Genomic DNA, 20,450 nt, shown 5'->3' with positions numbered 1-20,450 from the left:
GAAATTCCTTTTTCTTTGGAAAGGTGCAGAAAAACATCTCAGAGGAGAAAATGTTGCAGTGATAGACCCTCAAACCCAAATGAGTGAGAAAGGAGCTGATAACACTCTTAACTCAGTATTTCACTCTATGCTGACCTGCCACACACCACCGAACTGGTTTCAGTCCCTGCCTTCTACCAGGGAATTTTAATTGGCACCCAAGGCCAGTGTGCTGCCTGGAGCAAGTCACAACAAAATATCTACTTTCAGAACTCCTGATATCATCTTATTGGACAGAAATAGTTGAATATTTTTCCAATAAATAATTACTATTCAGACATACAATATATGAAGATACTGTTTATGTTTACAGGTCCTTTCTTTGGTATAAATATTGGTGGAAATATTACCCAGCAAAGCAGTGGAGGGGGACACTGGTGGTGCCCACCCAGACTCCGAGGTGTGGCACCAGAGCCCCATCTGAGGCAGAGGACAACAAACCATTTTCAGCTCTTGCAGAAGGTCACAGGTCTGTGCTCACAATCAAATATTCTCTCTGTATTTACACTGTCTCTATTCACAGCATTTTTGTACCATAACTAAGTTTTAAACCAAATCATTCACATCAAAGCTGGAACAACACATTTTCACTTTTAGAAATTTTTAATTTTAAAAGAAAAGCTCTTGTCTATTTTGTTCATATTCTACCTACTTTTAAGCATTTCAGTATCACTCTTTACATAAAATAAGACCTAAAATCTGAGGCAGACATTTCTTCTGGATTGTTTGCAAAAATTTTGGAGCTCACAGTAGACCCTAACAGAATGTTAAAGCAAAACATTTATTTGGTGAAAGCGTGACAAAACTGACATGTAATACTTAATTGCAAATTTATTAAAACATTTCCTTTAGTTGTGCTCAATCTATACTAATAATTCACTTTAATGGTCCAGTCATCAATACCAGTGCCAGCTGAATCATTAAAGAGAGAAGATGGGTATAAAGGACACATCAGCACGGGCTGCATTCAAGGTGCTGTGAAAGCAAAGTGCACAGATCCTACAGGATCAGCATTACACAGAGCAGCTCTGGCAGTGAGTTACGCCTACGGTCTGTATTTAATGGCCTGTCTTTAGATTCTGGGGACAGTCTCATCCTCATGCCTTGTGTGACCTAGTGTCATTTTAGGTAAACTCGGAAATTTTTAAATGAACAATAGAAAGATAGTAAGGAGTGAAATAAGAGAAACCGCAAACTGGCAAAACCTCGATGCCATTCAGAGCACTCTCTGAAACGTCTTTCACTGTATTTGTTACACATCTGTCTAGTTCTGTTATTATACTGTACCACCAACTTGAATTTATCTCTGTCAGATTTTAAACAGCACCTGGAATGCAATTATATGACTCGTGATACTTTAGCAGCAAGAGAGGAGTTCATTTGACTTTTTAAACTTGTCCCTGTGGGATATTACACAGGCAGGGTGCTACAAGGAAAAGTGAGCAAAGAGAAAAAAAAAATTTAAAATTCTCATGTTAAAGTTCAAGAAATTAACACAGATCACTGTTAATACATCATCATAAAGCAAGCTCATAATCACATATGATCAAGAATATTGTATTGTGTAGCCCAAATTCTAAGGTTAGTTAAGAATGAATATTTTATTCTACTTATGCCAGACAGCTTCTTTGTATGAGCAAAGCCATGGAAGGGAAGACAACCCACCCAGCTTCAAGAAACTATCAAACTTTTTGTGATCTTTGAGAGAAAACCAGAAGTGTATCAACTAAAATCACTGTTTTCAAAACCCAACAAATAATCAATGAAATTTTGGGCACTGACCTTTTTTTTTTTTTTTTTTTTTTTTTTTTTTTTTTTTTTTTTTTTTAATTCTTGCCCCTCTACCTCTGAGTTACAGGAAGTCTTTGCAATTCCAACAATACAGAAACAAACAAATCATCCTGGCTGCTCTAGTCAAAGACACACAGAGAACAGATCCAGAAAGTCATTATATGAGCAAGAAAAAGCAACAGAACACATTTATTGATCGAAAGAGGGCCAATGGAAGAAAGGTGCACACAATGCCTAGTTAACAACAGGATGTTACTCCCACCTTAGTTAGTTCCAAGTAAATGGGGGAGGCCCTCTTTTAAAACAGGACAATTAGTAACTATAAAAGAATGAATGCTGGCCCCAAAACCCCCAGCTGATGAAAAGGCTGTGTCATGACACAGCTCATGCCATGGGAACCAGGTTAAAAAAAGGAAAGCTTTTTCCAATTCCAGTGTTATTCAGTGACAATACCAACAAAACCTGTTACTCTCATGCCTGGTGGTGGTTTGAGTTCTGCAGAAACTTTGAGGAGGCAACATAAGATCTAGCACAAACTAAGCAAAAAGCTTTGGTGACACATTCCAACACATGCTGAACATCAGGAAGAATCTCAGAAATGAACCTTGTTAATGAAGTGTGCTGTAAAGTTCACAAGTGATGCAAGAGCCTCCAGAGCACAGACCTAGGGGTCCAATAGTCTTGAAGCTCAGTGTGGGAAAATCTACTTATCTGTTTAAAAAATTCTCTATAATATTGATGGCCTCCATTGCTAATATGCCAGAGCCCTTAACCTGCATCAGTAATCACATATTAAAATAAAGGATAAGAACCCATCTGCTGGAATAACAAAGTTTTCATTTTCGTATCAGAATAATTAGATATTCTATTTGTATCATCTTGTATTCCAGTTTTCAAATCATGCAAGGTACCTTCCAGCAGCAGGATTAACCTTCTGCCTGCATTTGTCTTGGAAAAGAGAGGAAACAGGACTTTTTCCCTACTAAATGCCACAGTACCTGAAAGAGAACTGCAGCTGAGGGAGTCTTAGGCAAAGAACTGGAGAGGAATGCTTCTGCAGGCTGCTGCTTAAACTGTTACATTAACAATGCTAAGCTGACAAACCCACACTGACAGTTGCATCAGGTACTTACTGGCTGTTCAAGCGAAAGCCCAGTTCCTGCAGAAAACAACCCAAAGACGTTACAAACACTGAATGTTCAGAGAAATTACATCAATTCCCCTTGTGGGGAACACAATACTTTTAGCCATCAATACTGAATGCAGTGCTGGAAGCTTTCTAAGTCTTCTTTGCCCTTTTTTATCCCTTGCACTAATTAACCCCAGTGGGATTTTGTAAAACGGTGAGAACAGTAACTGTAAAATCGCATTCAACAACCATTTCTAAACTGGCACGAGTTACTTCCCCAGCCACTGCAATTTAAGAAACCCCAACTGCATTAAGAAACCCTCAATGCAAACCAATGGCATTGGATGTCTCACCAAGGAAACCAAGCCTCTTGAGAGCACAGAGTGGCTCCCTGTACTGGGGATGGGGGTAAGGGAAAGTGTTTGGGGTTTTTTTGTTTGATGTGGATTTTTTTTTGGACATTGAACACCTTTCAAGCAGGTCTTCAATGTCTCCTTTCAAAGTAGGGCCAGTGGCAGAGTATCACACCAGTACTAGGGCAGGATTGTGGAATAGAAGAGGAAAAGTGATGATAGATGGGCACGTAATTCCCATGTTTTGGGGGTTTTTAACTGACATAATTTAAAAAATATTTTCATTTTTAATAAACACTGCCTTATAAATTACTGTCATTAGAGCTATTATTTCATTTTAGGGAGGATTCTCATGACCACGGCTAGGGAAACATTAGTTAGGCAACCACTTTACACTACTTAAATCATAGAACAAACAACATCAATACATAAGCAAAAATATATAATTTAAATATTTGCACAGATAAAGAAACATAAAATTATTTTCCAGGTTTTTTTAGAGCACACTAAATCAATTTTTTTTTTGATTGAAATCTTTATTAATAAATAGACTTTTTGCAGCATTCTTATTACTTCAGAACCGATGTTGGATCATGGAAGTTCAGCACCATAAAATATGGTAAAGTCATACCTACAGCAGTAAAAAATGGGGAAGAAAAAGTCTAAAAGAACTTGGTGTAAAAAGGCCAGAAACACAGGGGGGAGATGTTGATGAATTGCATAAAAATTACCTTTTCCAGTCCCTTCACCTTACAATTTGACATTGGAGAACACTGTAGAGTTGCAAATCTCACACAAAGATCAACACAGAGACAAGGAGTCTCAGGAGTCTGTGAATTACTAGCAGTGAACAAAAAAGCAGACTATAGAGGGATTCTCCTCAGGCATAATCTCAATTTTGCTAGCATTTTAAACAACAGTTTGAATTATCACTTCAGAGGTTCAGCTTTGGCTTTAATAAAGGCTAATGAATTTTTGTCATCCTGATACATGTTTGCCATAACTTCGGTACCTCGGCATAGATTAACAAATAAATATTTGCAGAACCTGAATGTAACATCTATTGACAAAACTCTGCAAAGTCAATTTTAAATAATGAAACAAGAAATCTTCCTATAGGTTTAAATAAGAGGCCAGAATAGGCACTGATTGTAAACATTAGCAGTATATGGCATGACCTTGATTTCATTTCAATCCAAACTCTTTCATTGAGAAAACATTTTAGTCTGTTGGCAACAATTTAATACCTACTATTTTCTTGTATTTGTAACTTGTAGTATATTTGGGTAGAGACAAACATATATATTTATTTATTAATTTATTTAAATGGGAACTCTCAAAATGCTGCAAAATTGACCTTCTGATTTAAAGTGCTTTAAAAGCATTTTACCAGCCCCAGCTCTGCCTAAGTAGCTTTGTCAGTGCTGACAAGCAGCATGGATGGCACCTATCCAAAACATAAGCAACAATTCTGGTTTTTTATGTAATCAAAATGGTGTTATTTATGCAAATATAAATACTGAGCTTCACAGTTAAGTGTCTTCTCTTTCCTTTTGCATTGTAGGATTTACGGTGGACCAGAGGAGTAGATGGTCTTTGTTTAGGAGAAATGTCAGACTTGGTATTGAAACACCAACTTCAAATCTTTGTATTGAAATTTATACTTGCAACAGAAGCCTAGAAAAAAGATAGCAATGCTTTTCAGCAGCTTTTTCCACTGATTAAACTGACTTCTATATGGGCTTTAATAGCAAAGAAACAAACATTAACCACTTAAAGCTCTTGATACACATACACACACACCCACCTATATCCCTATCATTATGATTGTTATTCTGCAATGTTATCACATTCCTGCAGCATTTTTGTTTATAGATAGGCCAAGTCTCCCCTGACTCAGGTTTCTAGTTGCATGGCAAAAAATTCTTGTATTATGGGTCTTTAGAGTAAGACAAAGATCCCTCCTGTGCCTCATATCATAATTCTCTTACACTACACAGAGCTCTCAGTGCCTTATCTACTTCAATTACAATATCAGAATCTAATTTTATTGGGTCTTGTGATTGTATTAGTGTCATTTAAATTAGCATCTGCTTGCAGCTACTCCAGACTGAAATTACCAAGTGACAATAGTATTTTTGCTCTCTTTGCATAAGAAACAAGATTGGCTGGCAAGGTTGTTCGTCCATTACAGACCCTTACTACTTTTTCATGTTTCAAACTTCATACCCATGATACTATGGACAAAATAAAACAAAACTGATTTCAATACATAGTTTTCTGTCCAAACAGCCTTAGTCCAAGTGATACAACATGAATAAAATGCCATACAAACAGCATTTGAGTAGATAATGCAGCATGGTTCTGTGGAAGGATTTCTATAGATTTTTTTCCCACCCGCCTCTTCTGTCTTCTGTGAAAGTTGTAACCCTGGGTTCTGGGCAGTACAATTAAATGGAAAAGTCAGAATATTGCACAAACAAGCCCTCCATCACACAGCTTGATCCTAGCAATAAATCCAACTAACTACACTCTAGTACAGTATTTGAGGAAGAGAACTGCACATTTATTGTTCACTAGAACACCGTGTTAGTCATGTGAATCACAGTACTACGCATAGTGAAAACCCACCCACTTCATCATCTGATTTTACCAGGCTACAGGAAAGTCAACTCAGTCAATAGCGATGCATGCAAGTTATAAAGTGTATAATTAATTTTTTGTTCATGGCTATAAACCTTCTGGTTTTGAATAATTGACCCTTGTCAATGGGACAAATGACAGATATACTTGTGACAAAAACTGTAAGTTAAAGATGCAAAATCTCCCCCAGACACTCAAACATTCTTTCAAACTTGTCCAATCTTAAGCAGTTTCAAAAGCCATTCAATATAATTTTGTAATTAATGGTATTTCTCCAAACTACCCTATAGACAAAGCTATGCTGTAAAATATTTCTTCTCCACTTCATCCTCCCAGGCCAAAAAAGGTATCACACATCATTTATACTGTTCTCCTGAGTCCCCTTACACTGCCTTCACCAATATAAAACAAATGGAAATAAGCCACATCAAAATCTGGCTTTAGTCCACTGAAGTAATAAATAGTTACATAGTTTACATTCTTCTGGATGTTTTTTTCATTATACCTGCTGTTGGGGACAATTTTTGTCATGCAAATTTATGGGCACATTAGGTATAATAATTCTGTTTTGTATTTGATCTCTGCAGAAACACTATTAGGAGCTGTTCTAGCCATCTGAGTGTAATAAAACAGTTATGCTTTTAACACATCTTATTTGCCTATGAATAGCTTTTAGCAAGATAACTACAGGCTCTTTTTTATCAGCATATTAACATTTAATGTATGTTTGGACACAGGGCCTGTGTGTTTGTTTTAAAGCAAGATTATGACATTAAGATTTCTGAAGAACTCCCCATTGCAGTTAAACATGACTGACATGAGGTTGTGTCAGTCACAGCCTTACCTAAGTTTGCTTTTTGTGCAAGACATTCACTGGAAGATTTAAATAGGTGGTGCTTGCTCACACTTGCTCTGAAGAGAGTCATTTCTAAAGTTCAAAAGGAAATATCTCCATGTGCAAGCGTCACTAATAGTATCCTAAAAGTGTTCTTTTATTTCAGTCAAGATGAAATGGGAGCAAAGACCTGCTGTTTACAACTTAAAACTGGGTAAACTTTAAACTGGGTCCTTTTGCCTGGAGGAAGCAGATGAGCAGTCCAAGCTGGTAGATCTAGGTTAGCAGTCTTCTACAGGGGACTGACTGCCTCTTAAAACAGGAGTGAAGTGTGTTCTCCCACTGACACCGCTGTTGGTTGAGTGCATGTGCTCACAGGGAAAGTAGATTTAGCCTACCAAATAAGTATGCAGCAGGTTAAATACTATGATAAATATATGCAGCAGCATCCAGCTCTAGAGGGACACCAGCAGCCAATGTTTTCTCAAGACAGCAAAGCATTTACATGCTGAGATATATTAACAGTGTTAAGCATTTCCAAGAAATGCAAGTTGACTTTAAGCACATAGCTTAGCTCCCTTTCAGAGGAAGGCAGTATAGCTGGGAAATTGCAGGTGGTTAAGGCTAAATTGACTTAAATTCAAACATTTTGCAAATATTGACAGCATTTCTTTTTCATGGGCAATCACAGTAGCTACCAATTGATTGTGCAGAGTATACATACATATGAAGCTAATTTTTGCTAAAAAGAGTCCATAAGAAAAATACTATATAAAATATGGAATTTATATTAGTAAATAGTATAAACTTTGGGAAGATTGACTAAGTTAGGCCTAAGCAGTCTCATAACAGAATTTCTGACTGGCTAGCTTTATTTTCCTACCTGAGACAGTGCTACAACATCAGCTAAAAAGAATATTTCAGCTGGATAAATAAGACTTGAAAATAAATTCAGTCATAACCAAACTAATTTTGTCTAATTTCGCCTTCCAAAGATTTAACACGTACTGCCTGTTCCATTCATAAAAATTAGGAAGTTTAACTTCATTAAGGTAAAGTTACAACTGTTTGCAAACAGACAGTAATTATGGACCTGTCAAACCAAACTGATTTGAATAGAAGGGAACTATTCAGCCTTTCTAATCCTAACTTTTGTAGGCAAGTATAACATATCATTACAAAACATCACATCAGTAAACTTATGACCACAGAAAAATAGCTGAATATGTTAGGGCAATTGAAAGCAATTCCATTCAAATAAAATTTTAAGTGAAAATCTGGACCTGCAGACATGAGGATTAAAATATGGGTGACATGCTATGCAACCCTATTCATTTCCTCTAGATTTTTTTTTTTTCATATGTCTATGCTGATTAAAATGAGTATTTGCTGAAATTGCTGTACTGGAACAATAACTACCAGCAATGTAACAAGCACCAAATCCCATTCTATCTGTCGCATCTTTAAAAGCCAAATTTCCTACTGTAGAAATTTTAAAACTATAAGCAGTGGGAAAAGATTTGTTTTTACAAGTAATGGATTTAATGCTTATTTTCTTCTATTTTAAAAAGACCTTTAGTACTACATCAATGACAGTTACATTTAAGAAAATAAACTCATTCCCCAAATGTGCATTTCTAGTCTAACAGCAGAAGCTAATATCCTGATTAATATTACATGAACATTTCCATTATCAGCTCAAGCTGACTGAAAAAATAAATGCCTTCATAATGCCTATTTTCAAGTTCAGTGTGCTGCCCTTGTCTTCCTATAACCACTTTTTCTGTAATCAAAATAATTCAGTGTTACCTTACAGAATCCACACAAAAGCAGATCAGTGCATGCAGACATGAAGGTACTTCCTAGTTCTTTCCCATGTTGGATAGCTCTGACCAACTTCAGGAACAAGGTACTTGTGACTCCCAGAGCCTGAGCCCTGCAGCTGCCAGAGCTTCTCTGCATGGAGCTGGACAGACATTTGCTTAAGTCTGACCCGTATGATCAGTACTTAGTACCCTGACACTTTCTCTTCCTCCAATTTTATTAGATCTTAAATAACGGATTCTATTGATGAGTGACCCCTCTATTTATTTGAATACTAAACTCCTGGTCACTCTGAGCTCAGTTCAAGTTGTAAAATGTCTCCAAAGACATTCTATATATTGCAGAAAGACATTAAGTTCTTCACAGGAGTAAGGTCTAAATAATATTTTGAATTATACAGCTGAAATGAGTTACAAAATTCCATGCAGAACTACAGCTATTAGCTGCACTTCCGATACAAAAGTGTTTTCTACTAAATAGTCTACAGCAGTTATATGAATTACAACTTATATTAATTCATCTTCTTCACTCATTTTTCATTTACATCAAAGAAGTCCTGTCTTTTTTTTGTACTGTTCCCAGAAATGGGAGAAAATTGGATAATCAGTCTTGAGGTACTAGTGGCAAAATGAATATCTTCCTTGCACATATATTTCTTAATAGCTTTTTTATTCTGCGATGATATAAAATATTTTAATTTCACTGCACTTCTCAATTTTATTACCAATGCCCTGAAAAGTTTTTTTTTCAGTGAAAAGAAAAATTTTGTACAAGTAAGAAAAATCTAGCGATATACTTACGCTGTTTGCTGACACCACCTTTTCTCCTTCAAGTGTGTAAATTGACAGAAATGCTTTCATTTAGTTTGCTTTAATCTGTTTCTAAAGACTCTAATTGTGCTTTTCCTATCTTTGTGAGAATTCGGATGATCTTCATTCCCAAACCATGAAGTGATATCATTGTGTGTGGTAAACTTGTCAAAGGACCATGGTTCTCTTAAATTTGTAAGCGCTGAAAGTACACATTGCAGGCTTCATGCTGCAATGTGCCAGGCATTTTACATGCAGCAGACAGCAAGACACCTGACTTGATACAATTTTCTACATTCTTTGATTTTTTGAAAATTAGAACCAAAATGTGTCCATCTTTTACTGCCTCTGGTAACTTTGGATATGCCATGGAGCTGCACAGCTTTCTGACAGTGACTGATGGGAGTGCTGAGCACCTCTGACAGTCAGACCATGCACCTATTACTTTTCTGTTGTTTTTCTTCCCACAGAGTGTTTTTATGGCTTTCATCTTTGCACAGCTCATCTCTTCATAGTTTAATGATGCATTTCCTGTATTTCTCATGGGAGTTAAAGTTCCACATTCAATCTATTCTCATTTTGTCTTCAAACTTCTGTTTCACTAGAGGTTCTTACTTATGGATTTTCCTATATTCTTACAAAACACAGCTCCTACAGAAAATATTTTTAATGTTTAGAGCTATGAGTTGCAGCAGTTGAACTAGAGGCAGTTCAACACAAGCTTTTCCAACCAAGAAAAATTCCAGACTCCAAACAGCTGCTCAAACCCTCTCCCTGCAAGCTCAGGTCCCAGGACTGCCTGCCTCTGGAGGTGGAGGACAGCTCACCATGATCTCCTTCAACATGAGCTGCACCAACTCTGTCACTCCAAACAAATGAGACTTAATAGTACTGCACCTCCTGGGCAAAAAGAAAATTCACTAACTAATTCCTCTTTCACGCTTTCCAGGCAGCTTTAGGAGGACAAATATTTGCTGTAACTCAAGATTTGAGAACTGCAGCAATGCTGAAGGGAGTGGGGAGAGAGAGACAGCAAAAAGCAGGCACAAGCAGCAACAGGCAACATTCATCCAAACCACGGGACTTAACTAAGTTCTCAGTTTGTGATGAAACCACTCCTGCTGTTGCTGTCAAAACTGCAAGGTCTGCCTAAAAGCTGAGTTCCTCCCCCAGACTGTTTAAGATACTTATGCACAGCTCCCCTATTCTTCCCTCAGTAGAAATTCAGGAACCAATATTAGTACCTTTCAATAGAACGAGTAAAAGAAGAGCTTAAAAAGCTCCACCTTTAAGTATTCCAAGTTTCCTACAAAAAAAAAATAATAATCACACCTTCAGCTGTTATGAGCACAGATAGAGAAATCATCCTTCTTTACGCGCCAAGGCTCTCATTATTAAGAGATAAAAGGAGGAAGCATTATAAAAATGGCATGAACAGTTTTAAAGATTGAGGAATCACACATCAGATGACGGCTGAAATGGAGCTAAGAGGACACAAAACAAGCCACTTTCAACAGGCCCATTCCAATCACATCATGTCCTGAAAACATCAAACTGTGACTGAGACGTGAGAAAATGACAGCAGCATTTTCAGAGTTTAAATCCAATTTTTCCATATGAGGTAAAACTAAACCAGGAATAAAATGAAGTCATGGCTGAAAGAGGTAATTTGTAAAGCAGTGTTACAGCTGGTACATTTGAAGTCGATTTTTTTCTGTAAAAAAACCTAAAATATGCCAAAATGTTAAGGAATGAGTTAAATACATCTGAATACACCTGAAGTATGCTTTTTATTAACATTTTGACCATAGATGTTGCAACACGAAAGAATTATGACAGAGCCAGGTACCTCCTGTGTCTCTGTACTTGTTCTAAGCCTTTGTTGAATACTTGCCACATGATCTTGCTGCAGTGCTGATACCATAAGGATTAAAAATGATGCAGAGTAACTCTAGAGCAAGCTTTCATTCAGGGTGAGGATGAGAGCTTGATCACACCAAACTTTCTGGTGTAACGGAAATGAGTGCAACACAATGCCAGAGTTACCTGCAGACTCCACACATGCTATGCTAGCAACAAGGCACACAACCCTTCTGCTGCAGGTGTGGTTTCATGAAGGTAATTGGGAAGGTGTTAGGTTACATTAAGAGAAAAGTCAATAAAATGCTTGTCAGTACAGAGATTATGTAAATCAGCGACCCCATTATGGGTATCAATCAGCAAACAACCCAGAGATCCTACAAACAATTACTGCTATTAACCCTTGCAGTAGCCAAACAAAGTGGCTCATGGTGAGATTATTTGAAACAATGCTGATGCTCTTCATTTTTCAAGGAGTCCCTTAATATGTTACTTAGCTTTTTCAAGTTAAAAGAATGCTTGTTGAGGCCAGCCAGCACAAATATATAGTTATCCAGAACACTGTTCTAATGCCATAGAAGACATATGTATGATGTAGGAGGCTTTATTTGCCCATAACTTCAGAAAAAGACCTATACTTTTAGCATCCTATTTGTGCATTTGAAGAAATTACAGTTCCACACTTATTTTGGATGGAAAAGCTGAGTAACTAATAATAATCTGTTTCATTTTATACTCTTGACACCTTTCAGTATTTTAGAGCACCATTAAAGCTCATGGAATAATCAATATTAGAGTGATAAAACCAAATCACCTTGTGTTTTTAGAAATAAATTGATAATGAAAATGAAACTTACAAAACAAATTGTTCTCTGAGGCTGAACACAAAGCTGTGTCATAGAACACAGAACCCAAAGAGATTAAACAAAAAATTCTGACTATTTAACAAAAGTTGTCCAAATTTTCTAGATTGTTGCAGAAAAAAAAAAAGTACTTAGGAAATGGCCTGGAATCTGAGAAGGAAGAAAAAAATTAGAACAGGAAAAGGAAAGCAAAAGTACAGCAAATGTCTCACAAAAAAGTTAAAGTGCTTCCTCCTGTATACTATTTTGGAAGGGGCTAATATTAGAAGAAGATTAACATCACATCAAAGTGAATAATTACGTATCCTACATCTAGACAAAGTGCCTGATCTTAAGAGCACTTGTGCTGATTAACTCCTGTGTATAACTGAAACCAAATGACATTATTCTCCAGTCAGTGTCAATAAACTTGGGAAGGGAAAACTGCAGGCAATTGAGTTAATTAATCCTGGAATAAATCTGTTCATAGGCAATCCAAACTGAGTAAGTTTTCAGCTCTATTTTACCCTAGTTCGCATGTAAGTAAATGGAAAAGTAATAGACGTGAATTAAACATTTTCATTTCACAGTACTAAGCATTCACCCATCACCCATGAAGTTCATTCCTCATCCCTTGGGCATCAATTGCAGCAGTGCTGGCTTAATAAATGAGCACCAATTATTCAGAATTATTCAGAAATGTACTCAGCACATACTCCCCTCTCTCACATACATCCAAGAGTGCATAGCCACAGTCTGGCATACAAAATATCAAGGCACAGGACAATTACAACACATAAATAAACTTAACAGAGAAACAATAGTGCTAGTAACTATCTCTAGCACTGTTTGGGTTTTTTTAAGAAATAGAGTTTCAGAGCTAGAAAAATGTCCTCACAAGCTGTGTGTTACAAAAATCAATAAAATTATTGCTGCTCCAATCAGTAACTTTTCCATAAAACATGCAAATATACATATAGTATTTCTTTTTCAGACAATAGTTAATGGAACTACAGATTCAATACTTGGAATTATTAATTGTTATACCTTTTATACTCTTTCTTTGCATTACTTAAAAGGAAAACTGTTTCAATTATAAGACCTAACTACCAAGACAGCTATAGTAAACACCATCTGGTAAGTATCACAAAAAACCCCAACCTCCCCAGCACATTCTGCACAGCAAAAAGATGTTGAAAAGATAATAAAATGTTGACTCAGGAATGCTTTTTAATGAAGAAAACCTCTTGGCTTCTCCTAATTTTTAACTGCATTCAAGCTTCCACTGCACTGTTTTATTTGTGGCTATCTTCCCAGAATTCGTTTATAATGTTCTTAATTTAAATAGTTAATATTTGCTGATCATTTGGCTAATCTACACCAAGACTGAACAAAGTTTAAGTTTTCAAACAGTCTACTTTGAATCAAGTCAATCAGACATCATCTTACTAAGCAGTAAATACAACCATATTAATCTGATAAGTTATTACTCATTCCTGTAAGGAATAATTTTGTCTCAAGGAATTTTGAACGGAGTGTTAGTTCTTGGGACAAAAAAGCAATTCAAACTCTCTCTCTCCTGTTTTTCTCTCTACGAGTGTACCATTTTGCAAATGGAAAGGTTAATTCACACATATGCTTGTGCATGGAGCCTTCACCAGGCAGGAACTGATCTCACAAAACCCATCGGAACCAATTTACAGTAATTTACAAACTCAGATTCCGCAGCATCTAGTTATTACTCCCTTATGAAGCAGTGACTAACTCTAAAGCAGGAAGTTCCTGAACCACAAATCTCTGGAATCTGCCAGTGTTCCTTCTGGAAAGACTGGAAATTATTCTATGTTTTACTCCTCTTGCCTCTTCTCCAAACATCTGTTTCTGGCCCTTGTCAGAGAATGGATATTGAGCAAAATAGACCCAGTCTGACTCTTGTCATGATATTTATCATTCAGTTTGCTTTATCTTCATTTTTTGAATACTAATTTTTATTAATTTTAAAGTTCCACACATAACAAAAGTTGTGAAAGACAAATTTCATTTTGACAATGAAAATATTTTTGCTTTTGATGCCTTTTTCTGCTAATACAGTGTATTTGCACATACATAGAAATCTAAGTTCAAAACAAAAACTAGTCAAAATGTTTCATTAAAGACCCTACCACTATTCAAATTTTATCTGATTTCCCTATGAAGAGACACTGATCTCACAACTAATCAAAAGTGTTGGCTCAATTTCATGATGCTTTCTCATTCAATTGAATTATATTATCCTCCAGAGTTTCTTCAGTCACTGAGGGCTTTTAGAATTTTTGAACAGGTCTTCATTTTCAATCATTCTATCCTTCCTGAATTTATTGCCTTTTCTCATTTTTTCATTTTTTTGTTTTTCAGCTGTCCCTATTCTTAACAAACATTTTCAAATCAGCTTTTCCTGAGCAAATCTCCAGAATATTGTTGGGTATTTATACCACACAGCCCTTACCTTAAAAACCACAGACTGTTATGCATCCATTAATAAAAGAGCTGACAACATTCTACCATCTCTGGGAGGTTTTTGAGCTCTCAACCTTATCATTTCTGTAGCATAAGAATAGCACAGTTACAGGGCTACCAAGGCCTGCAGGTGTTTGATCAGAATTACTTTACCCACAACTATAGCTGCTGACATTATTCTGTAACACTAATTTAAGAAACTTTTTATGAATAGGAAGAAAGAATAAGAAGTACCACTCTGTATGTTTTATTTCTGGGCACTCTTAAAATTTGCCTGCTTGAGAATACAAAAAAAATCAAAACAAAACAAAAAACCAAAACAATAAAAAACAACCAACCAACCAACAAAAAAAACCCAAACAAAAAAACCAACCCCACAATATAATTCAGATCAGAGTGATATTTTCTAAGGTAATAAATAAATCCATGCAGACTGCTGACAGAAACTACAGGCAGGTAAAAACGATAGCACATAAAGGGAAAGTTTTCTTCTCACACTTCACAGCAGACAATGCCATTTGCTGTTTTCCTGTAGCACACTGCTGTCTCCCATATGGTATAATGGCACTCAACTGTTTTGCTACTTTCCTTACACTCCTTTCTTATTCCCACTTCCAGGTTCTCTTTTATCTGACCAAGAGTTACATTAGTGCCTTGGACACAAAGTACCACAAGCAAACAAGGATTTCTGTAGCAGCAAATGTCCAAATACTTAGAAACTTACAGTTTTCAGTATTTTAAATTCAGAGAAACAGCTGGAAACATTTTCAAAGTCACAAGATGCCAAAATACAATACTTTCTCATTTAAGCATCTCTTCATATGACTGCTGAGGAGGCTCATCAGACAACAGGCTACACTGTAAATCCTATTGCTCTCAGGAGGACTGCAGCTCCATGACTAGTTTAGATGTCTCTTACACTGATTAAAATTAGCATTTAAAATATACACAAAGGGAATATTTTCTGAAAACTAATAGTCAGGTTAAGGCTTTGTCTTGTTCTGCATTTCCAAGTTTCACTGATGAAGCTGCACCTGTTCAATTCAAATCACATATACTTCTCAGCAGGTTTTGACTGTGTTATTTTGCCTGATTAGTATTTGGGGTGTTCTGTTGGCATTTGCTCCATCTACACTAGAGGGATAACAGGGTTTGCCTCCAATTGCTTCTGCAGCCATAGCTGCCTACATAAGAGGGTCCAGCCTGTGCTCATCATTGGTCTGGCTCATAAGAGGTAGTTAAATGATTCATGAGTTCTTCCCAAGCCATCTAGAATTTGTGCTGAGTTCCAGACGGGTAAACATAGGGCCAGACAATTTAAATTTAAGAAAAATGGAGTGAATCTGCTATGGCATCGTTTAAAACCTGCCATTGGAGCTTGCCAACAGACATCCTGCATTGTGTCTATGACACACTCCAGCTGTACTTTCAGTAGAACAGACAGGGTTGTGTAAACACAACTCCTATAGCAGAGGACATATTCCAGAGCAGGGATAAAATTACTCTGGAGGAGCCACAACAGCTACTGGCTCAAAAATGACACAAGTGTTATGCAAATGGTATAGCACAGGGCATCACGAGCCTGCTGCTCTCACACCTTCCCCAAAGTCTGTTAAATTCCAACACATATCCCCTTTACCTATCAGATTCCTGATAAGGGACCATAAGATGAAAATTACCCTGGGCCATTTTCTTGACTTGTGGATTTGCATTCATGTGACAATATTGCTCTAAGTGGCAACTTCATATTTATATTCATTTTTACTCTGATATTTCTGAATATTAATTAGAAATACTTCCTTCTCTTCATCATGTCTCTTTTGGCCAGTGCAAAACCAGAAAACAGCAGGTGGTGGGGAGTGCAGTGAGAGGTTGAGTAAAATGCAGCAACATGAAGCATTCTGCAAAATCTTAGAAGTGTAAATCAACTCATACAATACCCTGATGAGCAAGAGACACGTTACCCCATTTTATGGGAATCTGAGACACAATTTAAGTGACTTGCCTAAAGCCAGAACTGTCAGATTGGGGATTAGAGATCCTGGTTCCCATTCTCTTCCATTTACTATCCTGACTTATAACTGCAAAACGGAGGCATAGCCTGACTCAAGAAATGGTATTAAAGAAGAAACCCAAAGAAATTCTAGTGCCAGACTATAACATATGGTTTGCCTTGCAGAAGATGATCAGAAAAGTTTAAGCAACAATTTAGATTTTGGCAGTTGAAAATTTTTGTGTGTTTTTGCAAAACGATACAGAACAAAACCTCTATCAAATACCTAAATTCAGTGTAAAAATACCTTAAAATCAGACAGAAATTTTTATAGAGAGATCTGAGACAACATAAGACACCATTGAAATACTAGAAAATTATGTGCAAAATGGAAATTTGGTTGGATTTTACAAGTTCTGAGAAAGCAGGGTTGGATATTTCTTGACGCTGGTGCTCCCTGCATCACCCAGCATTTGTTGTTTGCTATTGGCAACGTAAATCTTACCTGATGTTAGTAGAGAAAACAAGCATGCAATACTCTGAGAAGACTGTAACTGGGTTTCTTTGAACCATATTCAGGGAAAAAATGACAAGGTTCAGGGCATCTATTTTGATTCTATGCTATTTTGTAGTATCTTTTTATCATTTCTAAGTAACCTTTAAACAAGTGAATAATTCAGTTTCACAATATAGCAATGCTCAGTAATTTTTCCCAAACTCCCATAAAGTGCTTTTTACAGATTTGGGAAAGCAAATCAAAGGTACAACTTCACCATCCCAGAATAAGGTATTGAATGCAGTATGCTAAGCTAACAATGATCTGATTCTATTCCCATTTTGCTCTCTCCTCTTTTTCACTGCCCCCAAATCCCTCTTGGTTTTGTCTGACAAACTAGAGAACAGCTCCTAAGAGAAGCCACAGCCTTACAAAAACCAAGAAATTTTGCCAATAAAGTTAAATGAAAATAAAGCAAATAAAGCGGAAAATTTCTGCTAAGTTTACCAATATGTTTATGTACAAGCCCCAAAACACTCCTTTTTTTTCCAGTAGAAGCCACTACACACCAAATCTTACCTTCTGGAGGATTCTCTTTGACTTGATCCTAGACTCAGAACTTACTCTGCCATGGTCAGGCCTCAGAAAAAAGGAGGATGTGCCCCAAACTAGGAACACAGCAGCATTCTCACAAAAACTGTACATTCACAGAAAGAAAGAATTAAGCAGCACACAACTAAGAGGAAAAAAAGATCCAGAAGGGAAGACAAAGAGTCTCCAGGGAAGAGCAAAACTAGAAATCAAATGCACCTGTTGTGTTGTTCCTTCCCAGTATCCATGCCTGGAAGTGAAAATTATTTTCCAAATAATTTCATTAAACCAAAAGCATATGTGTTCTGCAACGCTTGTCCTTAAAATCCCCGTTATTTTGTCAAACACTTCAAACTTATCTTTGGCAGCTTTCTTGACATCTCTTCACCCTACCCAGCATTGCTACAGCTAAAGTGGTGCCTTCTTAAGCTGACCTGCCAAGTGCTGATGGCCACAGTGAGGACCCATGACCCACATGGGGAGTGCAGCCTGTTACAAGTGGAAGGAGAGAGGCTCTGCTGCAGGGGAAAGAAGTCCCAGTCACTGTTATCGTAAAGAATGGAAGATACAAAGATCCCCTCCTTCAAAACCCTACAAGTTTGTCTTTAAATTAAGAAATAAAAGAAGCTGGAGTGTTGGGGTATTTTTGTAGCTGCTGAGCCTCTAACTCAAACTTCTTCCCCAAAAAAAGGAAGAAACATAACAACTAATATAAGTTATGGTTCTTAACTGCCTCGGGAACACTTTTATCTGAAAAGAAAATTACCCTGCAATAAACGCAGAACACACTGGAGACTGAACATCATTCCCAGGAGAGGAAATGAGTGATCCATTTTGCATTTACAAGGTACATCCTGAAGTAATCATTAGAAGCTTTTTTTTGCATCTTTTGAACAAACCAGTCATTGACATAAACAGCTCTGCAGGAAAAAATGTTAAGTGCCTGCTTAAGTTCAAGAGATGGGAGAAGGAAAAAGGGATTTTCTTCCATGAAATTAAACATGCCTTTGCTCCACAGATGGGAGAGCTTCCAAGGGACCGGGTGTTACACAGACTATTTCCAATTGAGTTGCACTCTTGCCATAATAGCAAAATCACTTGAAATTAACTCTTCATGTAAGAAATTCTTGAAGCTGGATTCCCCTTACTTCACAGAAAGCCAGATTCCAGTTGTTCCATGAGATAACGTAGGCATTTTGCAATAGACATACAGTCTGCTCCAAAGAATTGTCAGGCAGTGCATTTTGTATCTAAGGAACACCACCAAATATTATGAAAAACAGCATCTGCCAACACTTTGTGTAGTGCAGTCTGTGTTCCAATACCTACAGAGCTCATACACAGTGTTTAGTGTTAGGCTTCAGCATCAACTGGAAAATAATTTTCCAAAATAATTCTGTCTTTCAAGCATGGGTCTCCCTGAACTTCTAAGCATGTTGGTAAAATAAACACTTGTATTCTTCCATTTATAAGCAGAAAAAATATCTTAAGCAGAGTCAGTGATATGAAGGCAGGCAAACATTCCACAGAGCTGCAGAACACATCACACAGGCATACAGTCCTGGATCAAGAAGCCTAGCACGTTGTTAAAATGAAAGCAGTAAAAGAAACAAAACTGCTCAATGAAGAAGTCCTGAAATCATTGCAGAGACTAAAATGAAAATATTTTGATCTGATTTTTTTTATTTTATGATGTTTCTAATTTTTTTTTTACATGAGGTAGAGGTTGAGAAATGTGAAACAATGTACTTCTACTCATTAAAGAAAATTTGAGAGACAGACCTAAAAGTTCAGCTAAACACAGAAGACACAATGAGTGTGACTTTTTTTATACCTCACAGTAAAGACACATGGCCTAGGCACATACAATATGATTAAACAAAAGTTCCCTAATGCTCAAATCAGTATGTTCACACTGCCTGTGTGAGTTTGCACTAACAGCACTGACTGACAACACTTCTGGTCTAATGAAGCATTATTTCTTATTTGCTGAGATTAAAAATAGTTTAAGTAATATTTCCACTTATCACAACTGTTATTAGTACTACACTAAGGCAAAAGACAGGGCATGAAGTGTGACAGAACACCAGATCAATTCAGAGATCACTGTCCATGACAGAGCAATCAATATACAACATGCCAAAGAGGTTTCTTTTTATTTCCATAGTATCTGACACGTCTCCCTACAGGGAAATGTGCTCAAGCACAAACAGAAACAACTCCCTCCCTTTCATGCACTTATATATTTCTTTGAAAGCGACAGTCAAGTCATTCCTTTTATACTTCATTTTCCTCAGTTTCATCTTCAAACCGTGTGTTGCTTGTATCATAAACCACTGAGGGAATAGAATCACAGGGAAATAATTTTTTGGTGAATTAACATCTGTTCTTCCTTTCTTCAGTTTGATCCTAGCTCCAAACTACAGACTTTAATGTCATTGCCACAGTGGTTTTATGAGTCATAAATTAAAAGGCTTCACATTTCATGCTGAAAATAAACCAAATTTACACAGGTTCTGCAATATTCCCATATATCAAGCAAATATTTCCCAAATATTTTCAAGGGAGAAGGTTTGCAATAAATAGCTTTTAAACTAGAGGAATGCTCTTTATTCTCCAAAATTCCTAAGCTAGGATTTCAGGAACCCAGCACTATTCCGGAAGATATTTTTATCTGCTATTGTGTTCAAAAATTAACTAGGATTGCAAAATTGCATAAGTCACTGTCACGAGGCATTCAAATCTCTTT

The 20,450-nt window shown here is 36.8% G+C and overlaps 1 protein-coding gene across 1 annotated transcript in view; it reads right to left on the bottom strand.

Annotated features, from left to right (window-relative positions):
• TFPI (tissue factor pathway inhibitor) overlaps positions 1-17,817 on the bottom strand; it is a 176,158-nt gene extending 158,341 nt beyond the window's left edge. The window contains exon 1 of the mRNA XM_017729081.1: positions 17,690-17,817. The gene's annotated coding sequence lies outside the window, so the exon portion shown is untranslated. The remainder of the gene's footprint in view (positions 1-17,689) is intronic.
• Between the last annotated feature and the right edge of the window lie 2,633 nt (positions 17,818-20,450).

This window comes from Corvus brachyrhynchos, unplaced genomic scaffold, assembly GCF_000691975.1.
Source record: "Corvus brachyrhynchos isolate BGI_N302 unplaced genomic scaffold, ASM69197v1 scaffold370, whole genome shotgun sequence".
NCBI classification, from domain to species: domain Eukaryota; kingdom Metazoa; phylum Chordata; class Aves; order Passeriformes; family Corvidae; genus Corvus; species Corvus brachyrhynchos.
The sequence above is the reverse complement of the archived record's forward strand: the minus strand, read 5'-3'. Positions and strand labels throughout refer to the sequence as shown.